The sequence below is a fragment of the Pinus tabuliformis genome, chromosome J, assembly GCF_031772625.1.
Source record: "Pinus tabuliformis cultivar Carrire ecotype Pingquan chromosome J, CPIR1, whole genome shotgun sequence".
Taxonomy (NCBI): Eukaryota; Viridiplantae; Streptophyta; class Pinopsida; order Pinales; family Pinaceae; genus Pinus; species Pinus tabuliformis.
The window spans coordinates 1,474,945,939-1,474,955,350 of record NC_142295.1 but is presented as its reverse complement, the minus strand read 5'-3'; positions in this window follow the sequence as shown (position 1 = coordinate 1,474,955,350).

The following is a 9,412-nucleotide window of genomic DNA, read 5'->3' as shown; positions in this document are numbered from 1 at the left end:
TATTCCACAATAGTGTATAATCGAGATAATCTCTGTGAATAAGTGTCATATTATTCAGAATTTCTACATGGTATCAGAGCTGTTGATCATCAAATCTATTATTCAGAAAGTGTTTACATCTTATTTCTTCAGGCAGAGTCTGTAATCGGGCCAGGTAGCCCCTGGATTCATCCTTCCTTTGGAAGGTGAGATATCTGGTAAAAGTCCATATAGTCTATCTCTGTATGAGAAATACTTTGTTCTCACGAATTCTAGATCAGAGGCAGTTGAGTTTGGAGCTGGTGGAATTCGAATTTGCAGCAGTGTTTTCTTGGTATCAACGTGGCAATGTCTTTCAACGGATTGCGATTGGAGTATGCTCTTGAGGGCAGCTCGAACTATATTGCATGGAAGGACATGATGGAGGTGGTGTTAGATGATAATGGGCTAAAGGAGTTCATAGAGGCTAAGGTCCCAAAGCCTACTGATACTGCGCAAGTTGATGCTTGGCAAAAGAAGACAACAAAGTGTCGAAGGATTCTGTTGGAGGGCGTGAAGGATCACATTGTGTCCAGCCTACATGGAAAGGCTTCTCCATACTTGATGTGGAAAGCGTTAACAGATCTATTCCAAAGCAAGAGTGATCAAAGGAAGTTGGTTCTCAAGGATGAACTCAGAAACATCAAATGCGAGAAGGGAGACAGTATGCCCAAGTATCTCACGAAGTTCACTCAGTGCAGGGATGAGCTGGGAAGTGTGGGGGTGACTACCGATGATGAGGACTTGGTGAGGTTGGCTCTCCTTGGTCTTCTGAAGAGTTGGCATTCCTATCAGGACTTTGTCAATGGTCGGGAAAAACTGCCATGATGGGAGAGACTTTGGTCAAATCTTGTGTAGGAGGAGATCAGGCGGAATACCAGGGACGGATCTTCATCAAAGGGAACTGATGAAGAAAATTGCGCTTTGGCTACCAAAGCAAAGAAAGGGAAGAACAAGAAAGCTTCTCAGTCTGGTGTGAAAGGAAAGAAGCAGGACATGTCCAAGGTGAAGTGTTTTCACTGTCACCAGCACGGACACTATGCCACAAATTTTCCGCAAAAGAAGAAGAACAAGCAAGTTGCTAGATTTGTAGCGGGAGAGGCTCTAGCCTCGTAGTTTGAGCTTGATCTTTCATTGATCACATGCTTGGTATCAAGTGTGATGGGATCGGTATGGTTCTTGGATAGTGGTGCGTCTTTTCACATGACAGAAGATCGAGATTTGTTTTCTGATCTGGAGGAGAAAGATCTTGGAGTGCACATCGAGATGGGCGATGATGGTAGATACAGTGCGACCGGTATCGGTACCATTTCCTTTGAGAGGGAGTCTGGTAAACCCTTCGTATTGAAGGAAGTGATGCATGTTCCAGGATTGAAGAAGACTCTTATCTCTGTGGCAATGTTAGAAGACAAGGGATATGATGTTGTTTTCAGCGAGGGAAAGGCTTTCCTACGTAGTAAGACAACTGGAGAAACCCGGAAGATAGGGGTTCGAGTGAGGAACCTTTATCAGTTGCATGTAGATGGTTGCGCAACAATGGCATGCAAGGCAGAAGGATTGGTGAGCCGGGATGATGGCGAGCTGTGGCACAGGAGATTGGGTCACCTTCACCATGGAGCCTTGAAGATACTACAGCAGATCACTACAAGGCTTCCTAAAGGCACTCTTGCGTAGTCAGATCAGTGCAAGGGGTGTACTTTGGGAAAGTTTGTGAAAGCCACCTTTCACGAGAAGGATAGTCACGCCATGACGATCCTTGAGAGAATTCACACAGACGATCCTTGAGAGAATTCACACAGACGTGTGTGGACCTTTCTCAGTAGCTTTGACAGCAAAACACAGGTATTATGTGATCTTTGTTGATGATTTCTCTCGTAAGTGTTGGATCTTCTTCATGCAGAAGAAGAGCGAGACATACTCAAAGTTTTGTGAGTTCAAAGCACTGGTCGAGAAGGAGTCGCGGAAGAAGGTGAAGGTTGTTAGGAGTGATAATGGTGGTGAATACATCTTTGGCGAGTTCAAGGATTTCTGCAGCGCAGAAGGGATTCGAAGAGAGCTCATAGCTCCCCATAACCCACATCCGAACGGGGTTGCTGAGCTGAAGAACAGAGCGATTGTGGGTGTTGCACGGGTGATGTTGCATGATCAGGGCCTACCCCTTCACTTTTGGGCGGAAGCATGCAATACAACAGTATATGTGCAGAATCGTTGTCCTCACAGGATACTTGGCATGAGTACACCCGAGGAGGCTTATTCTGGTAAGAAGCCTGATCTTTATCATTTGAGGATTTTTGGTGCTAACGTTTACATGCATGTGATGAAGGATGCCAGGAAGAAGTTGGAGCCGACCACAGAGGTTGGGATATTTGTGGGGTACACTGATACGCCCCACAACTATCGTGTTTATTTGCCAGACAGTGGCAAGAATGTTGTGTGACGGGATATAAAATTTTAGGAGGAGAAAGCCATGAAGTGTTCACTTGAGAGGGAGCCACACTTGCATGCAGATGAGGAGCTATTAGTTCCTAAGGATGAGCTTCGGGATGTGGATCAGCCACAGGACAAGGTTCATGGAGTGGAAGAGACCACTCATGCAGCGCCAACCATCAGAGGGCGAAATCGCTTGACATAAGCTAAGCGACTGGCTCAAGATGCAGAGAAAGTTGTAGGACCACCTACAGCTCAATGCAGGCAGAGACAGTCACCTGATCGGTACACTGGATACATGGCTCTTGTGAGAAAATGTGTTGTGACTGAGCCATCCTTTTTCGAGGAAGCTGTGGAGGATCCCGCATGGGTAGATGCCATGGTGGAAGAGTATGATTCGATTTTCAGAAACAGTGCATGGGAGATTGTTCCTAGACTGGAAGGGAAATTAGTGGTGGGTTCGAGATGGATCTATAAAGTTAAGCGGGCAGCTGACGGGAGTGTGGAGAAGTATAAGGCAAGATTTGTTTCCTAAGGCTTTTCACAGATAGAGGGAGTCGATTATGAGGAGACATTTGCACCTGTCGCAAGGTATTCTTCCATACGGACGAGCGCAGATGGGGTGGCACATTCATCAGATGGATGTGAAGACTGCGTTCCTCAACGGAGTCATTGAGGAGGAGGTGTACATAGAACAACCCGAAGGTTTTGAGATCTTCAGCAGCGAGTCGCATGTGTGCAGGCTCAAGAGAGCGCTGTATGGGTTGAAACAAGCACCACGTTCTTGGTACACATGGATAGACAGTTATTTCACCGGACTTGGATTCTCCAAGAGTGAGGCGTATCCTAACCTATACCAGATTGTGGTGGAGGGTAAGTTGCTTATCATTGTACTTTATGTAGATGATTTGATTCTAACAGGTGATGATCTGTTGATACTTTCATGCAAGGATGATCTTGCTAAGGAGTTTGAGATGAAGGACTTGGGCCTCCTTCATTATTTCTTGGGATTGGAAATCTGGCAGCGCAGTGATGGACTATTTGTTTCTCAGGGTAAGTATGCTCGGGAGATACTGGAGAAGTTCAACATGCATGGCTGCAAGCCTGTTGATACTCCTCTTCCTAGAGGTTGGAGGAAGGAGGATGCCACTTCAGCAGAAGAAGTGGATGCCACTGTTTATCGATAGTTGGTGGGGTCGCTTATGTATCTGGTCAATACACGACCCGATATATGCTATGCTGTTAACCAGCTTTCACAAGTTATGGTTAAGCCAACCAAGCTCTTCTAGAAGGCAGACAAGCATGTATTGTGTTATCTTAGAGGCACATCGGGATATGGATTGTGGTATAGACAGGAGGATGAGGTGAAGCTATGTGGCTTCACGGATGAAGATTGGGCAGGGAGCCCAACGGATAGAAAGAGCACATCAGGAGGGGTCTTCAGTATAGGGTCGACATCATTTTATTGGTACAGCAGGAAGTAGAGATCCGTGGCACTCAGTTCAGCAGAGGCCGAGTATATGGCAGCAAGTTTGGCTGCATGCGAGGCTATATGGATGAGGAAGATTCTGTTTGGGTTGTTCGGTTCTTACTTGGAGCCTACTGTGATTTACTGTGATAACCAAAGTTGCATTAAACTCTCGGCTAATCCTGTATTTCATGATAGATCTAAGCACATTGACATCAGGTACCATCATATCAGAGATTGTGTGCAGCGGAGAATCATGTTACTTTCATACATTCCAACGGAGGATCAGGATGCTGATATCTTGACGAAGGCGCTCACCAGGAGAAAATTTGAATACCACCGAGGCAGGATAGGGGTTGCTGATAATCCATATCTTGTTGAGAGGGAGTGTTGAGAATGCAACAAGATGATGGAGCTTAGTGGAAAGAAGTTGCCTTCACTAAGTGGGCCTGCAGGCTATTTTTGGCGCAAAGTCTATTTTTAGACTATGTTTATTTTTAGACATATGGATCATGGTCTATGAGTTGCAGGATGCTATTTGTGGATGATTGGTCATGTTGGTAAAAATAGATGGACTTCTATTTTTAGACATATGGGCAGGTTTCTATTTTTAGACTGCCAAGCTAAAAATAGAATAGTCGAATATTATTGTCTCATAATAATATTTGGACTATAAACATTATCTTATCCTCTTGGAGCACTTCAGTTTGAGCTACAGATGTGGCACATGCAGCTGTTAGAAGGAAATACACTTTTCTTGTGAGTCAGTTGAGCTATTGCATGCAGGACTTCAGTTAGAACTCATGTGGCTGAGTTTCGGTGGAGTTGATTGTGGAGTTGATGGAGTTGTGTTCAGTTTGACTTGGTTGAACTAGTTGTATTTAGTCTAACTGCAAATAGACTAGTGATGAGTTATGTGAATTAATTTTTAAACTAATTCACTAATTATTAACTCATAAAAGCAACTGAAGAATACATCAGTTAACTCAGTGCATGTACAATTCAGTGGAGACAGGTGTTAGAGGTTGAGATTGCTATCAGTTGTGACTATAGATGTGACTATAGTTGTGCATGAGATTTGCACATGCATGTATGGAGATTTCCCATGAGGCTTGCGTAGTATAACCAAAGGAATTCGATTTCACAGAGTGATTGATTCCCTTGCAGGATTGTGCAGTGGAGGCAGGCAAAGCAGTGGAGGAGATTTGAGCTGTGATTGATCAGATCTAAGCTAGTTTTGTGTGTAACAGGTGGAGATAGTATTGAGTAATTGTGAGGAGTATTGTACTATGTATTTTTACATGTTCTCTATCATTATAATATACAGATAGTGTGGGATTTTCGGTTGTATTCTTTCCCCGGGTTACATACTGTGTTAATGTGTGCATGCGATTGATGTTTCATTGTTTTTAGTGCTGCTAAATTGATGATCAACGTAGAGGAGATTATGTATTGTGCATGTATTCCGCAATAGTGTATAATCGGGATAATCTCTGTGAATAAGTGTGATATTATTCAAAATTTCTACATCTATCACCTACCCACCTAAGGGACTAATACCCCTTTCACTTTTACTAGCTTTGCGCTGTTCTTCCACATTTCGTAGTTACATTCGTTACAAAAATACATTCCAAAATTGACCCAAAACTTGACCAAAATGACCCCAAGGACCCTATCCCAACAATATTTTTCTATTGAGTTGGTACCGAGGGCAACACCAACATCAAAGGCATCATACATGATGAGTACGCCAAATTTAGTAGAATTAAAGTTGTAGATGAAGGAAATTATTTACAAAGGATACACTAGACCAATTTTATCGCTTTGGGGTGCACTAGTGTTGTTTGTGAAAAAGGATGGTACTCTTAGGTTATGCATTAATTACAAGTTGTTGACAAAGTGACCATCAAGAATATGTATCTATTACTGAGGATTGATGATTTATTTGACCAGTTGAAGGGAGCAATAATGTTATTGAAGATTGATTTATGATCAAGATACCATCAGATATGCATTAAGGAAGAAGACATCTACATGATTACTTTCCAAACCAAGTATGGGAATTATGAGATTGTTGTAGTTCCATTTGGTTTGACTAGTGATGCAACTACTTTTATGTGCTTAATGAATAGTGTGTTGCGTCCTTATCTAGAAAATTTGGTATTGTATTCATTGATGATACATTGGTATATTCTAAGAGTGAGGAAGAACACGCTGAACATTTAGCAACAATGTTGAGATTGTTGAGGGAGCATCAGTTGTATGCTAAGCTCACAAAATGAAATTTATTTTAGACAGAGGTACATGTTGAAGCCTAGAAAATCGTTGCAACAACATGGGATAAAACCACTCGGTCGGGGACTTGAATACCGTCCCTTATCCGTCTGGATTAGTGGCTAAGATTGGATATAATGGGACCAGTTTCCCAATAAAACTGTGATAGGATGGATAGGGTGTTTATGACCAGGCCATCAAGCCCACTACTCTTCATATTCATCCTGAGATGCAATAGGTCTTAAACCACCACCAACAGGTCTTTGACTGGTAGGGTCCACCTTAATCCATTTATTTATGTAATTGGGTCGAGTCATAGTTATAGTTAGTTAAAGAGTCAATAAAGCCCATATTAATAAGTGTAAGTGGTTGACCTGCATTTAAAGAAGGGACCACAATTAGTTGCAAATGGGCCATGGTATTAGATAGATGGTATTAATAAGAACCATGGTACTGACCCATGGTATTTCATGTATGAATCCTATATAAAGGATAGAGACTCCCCTCAAGGAGCGTTGCGTCTTATTTTGTAATTGAGCCCAGCTCTATTGGAGGTTGCCCCCTCGAAGAGGCAAGTGAACATTGCTTTCCTTTCTAAATAATCAAATACATGTTGTTATCTCTTATTGTTTTGTGTTCTGGGTATATTTATTCGCATATTTGGTATTTTGGTATCTTCTCGCAGGTCAAGAGCATAACAAGTGGTATCAAAGCACTTTCCAGGGCTGGTGGGATATCCATTTTTAGCAGAATTTTTTTTGGCTAGAGACGTGTTCCGCGTCTTTAAATCACAGGATCTGTCGTTGAGCGCATAAACCTGCGGATTTGGGGAGGCATGCACACAGGACATACAAGAGGTGGTCACGCTTGTTGGACTCCCTTGTAACCCTTGTGGGTACCCCTTCGAGTAGTAGCGCATTAGACAAAACCGTGCATGGACTATCTTCCAAGTACCCTCTGGGTATATTGGAAGCCCCCTAGGCTCTCTTGAAACCTTGCCATAGATAAACTATCAGTCATCTTGCTGCTACAGTACATCGAGAACAACACTCAGGGAGATTACTCGCGTGTACGATAGGCTAGTCGAGTTGTATGGCTAAGAGTACGGTTGATCCTCCTTGGTTAGTGCCCTGAAAGATTGGGCTGAGTACTACTGTCAGACCCTTATGTATATTGCGATCTGTAGCACCTGACACTCCTTGAGACCATAGTTCCCTTATCTCTCCCTCGATCATGCATCATCTTTGCCAGATCAGATCTAATAGATTAGGGTCGGTCGCAGTTGCAACAATTAGTTCCGCCATTCAGATCCCGCAGTTTGGGTTCTATAGCAGTCACAACAATCAGATCCGCCATTCAGATCTAGCAGCAGGGGTTCGATCACTGCCACATTTCTACTCGTACTCTGTAGTTGAGGGTTTCACCTACATATCTGACTATTTGTGTGGCTCCTATACCTGGGCGTGATTCTCAGGACATTGGACAGAATTAACTTTTCTGGGAATCGACTACTACAATATTCCTAAGCGAGGAGTAAAACTCCCAGGATGCTTATAGGAGACTTAGCCCATAAGAATTAGGTCGATGGGCTGAGCAAGGTGGTACCATTCACTTCTAAGCGTCAAAATTTTGGGTGGTCCCAAATTTTTATTTTTATTTTTATTTTATTTTATTTTATTTTTATTTTTATTTTTATTTTATTTTTTATTTTATTTTATTTTATTTTTATTTTATTATTATTATTTTAGATATCATTTTGGGATTCAACTGAGTTAAGTAAGTCATTCACGTATGACCATTTCCATGAGAGGTAGTTGTAACTGACTAATTTCTCATGATTTTTGAATAGTTCACTTAGCACTCATTGCATCGGGTGATGCTCACAGGGGTGAAGAAGTGGGATTGAAACTAGTGAAATCAATCACATAGCATCAATCATCACTTCCGGGGCTTGCACCCGGTAACCAGGACTTCCCAGGAGGTCACCCATCCCAGAACTCCTCTGGCTCAAGCGCGCTTAACTGTGGAGTTTTCCCCACAATCAAGCCCACTTAGCTTGCTACCCCATTTGCAAAACCTTAGCAAGTATTGTGCCTCATGAACCATTCAAGTAGAGATCCCTTGACTCTTTTTGAATTTAAGTATAGGGGTTTTACGCAATGCATTATATTAGATATCATTTTGGGATTCAACTGCATTAAGTAAGTCATTCACGTATGACCATTTCCATGAGAGGTAGTCGTAACTGACTAATTTCTCAGGTTTGTTTGTTTGTTTGTTTGTTTGTTTTTTTTTTTTTTTTTTTTTTTTTTTTTTTTTCAGTAACGACAAGTGCACCGGATCTATGCGTTGTACAAACCAGAGCTCAAGCTATGGCCAATGAGAAGATAGACACCCTTGAACACAAATTGGAGGCATTAACAAAGCAGATCCAGACCTTACAAGATACAATCACAAAGGGCAAGTCAGGGGAACAATCAGAGGCATATGATTTTAATGAAAACCTTGAGGGCTAGTCTAGTCATTCTCTTCACTTCTATGGAAACCACCAACAGTCCTAGCCTCGACCACCCAAGCTAGACATGTATAAATTTGATGGCTCTCATCTAGCCACATGGCTAGCACAAATGGAGCAATATTTCACATTGAATCACATCAGAGATGATGCAACTAAGCTAAGTGTGGGAAGCCTGTACTTGGACCAAGAAAGATGGCAATGGTGGCAGTGGCATCAACGCTGCTATGGAAGGCCAGTGACTTGGTCAATATTCTCAAAAGCCCTTTCTAATCGCTTTGACCATGAATCTGAATTTTTGGGTCATCTTACTAAGCTCTGACAGACAGGCACAGTGCAAGAATATATTAAAGCCTTTGAAGCATTAGCCTTTCGTACAGGAGGTCTAGGAGATGAATTCTACTTTGAATGTTTTGTCAGTGGCCTTAAAGACGCCATACAATCCCACGTCTGACTGCAACACCCAATCTCATGGCTGGCAGCTTGCATGATACCTCGTGAAGTAGAACGTACGTTAGCGGCCTAGTCGAATCGTCCAAATTTCATAGCCAAGGGTCACCCCACCTAGGCTTTGAGCACTATCCAAACACTTAAGGTTCAAAAGGTGTCACCAGTGGGAATGGCAGAAAGAAGAAAGCAAGGATTGTGTTACTACTGTGATGAGAAATACTCCCCAGGGCATAAATGCAAGGAACCCAAATTCTTTCAAA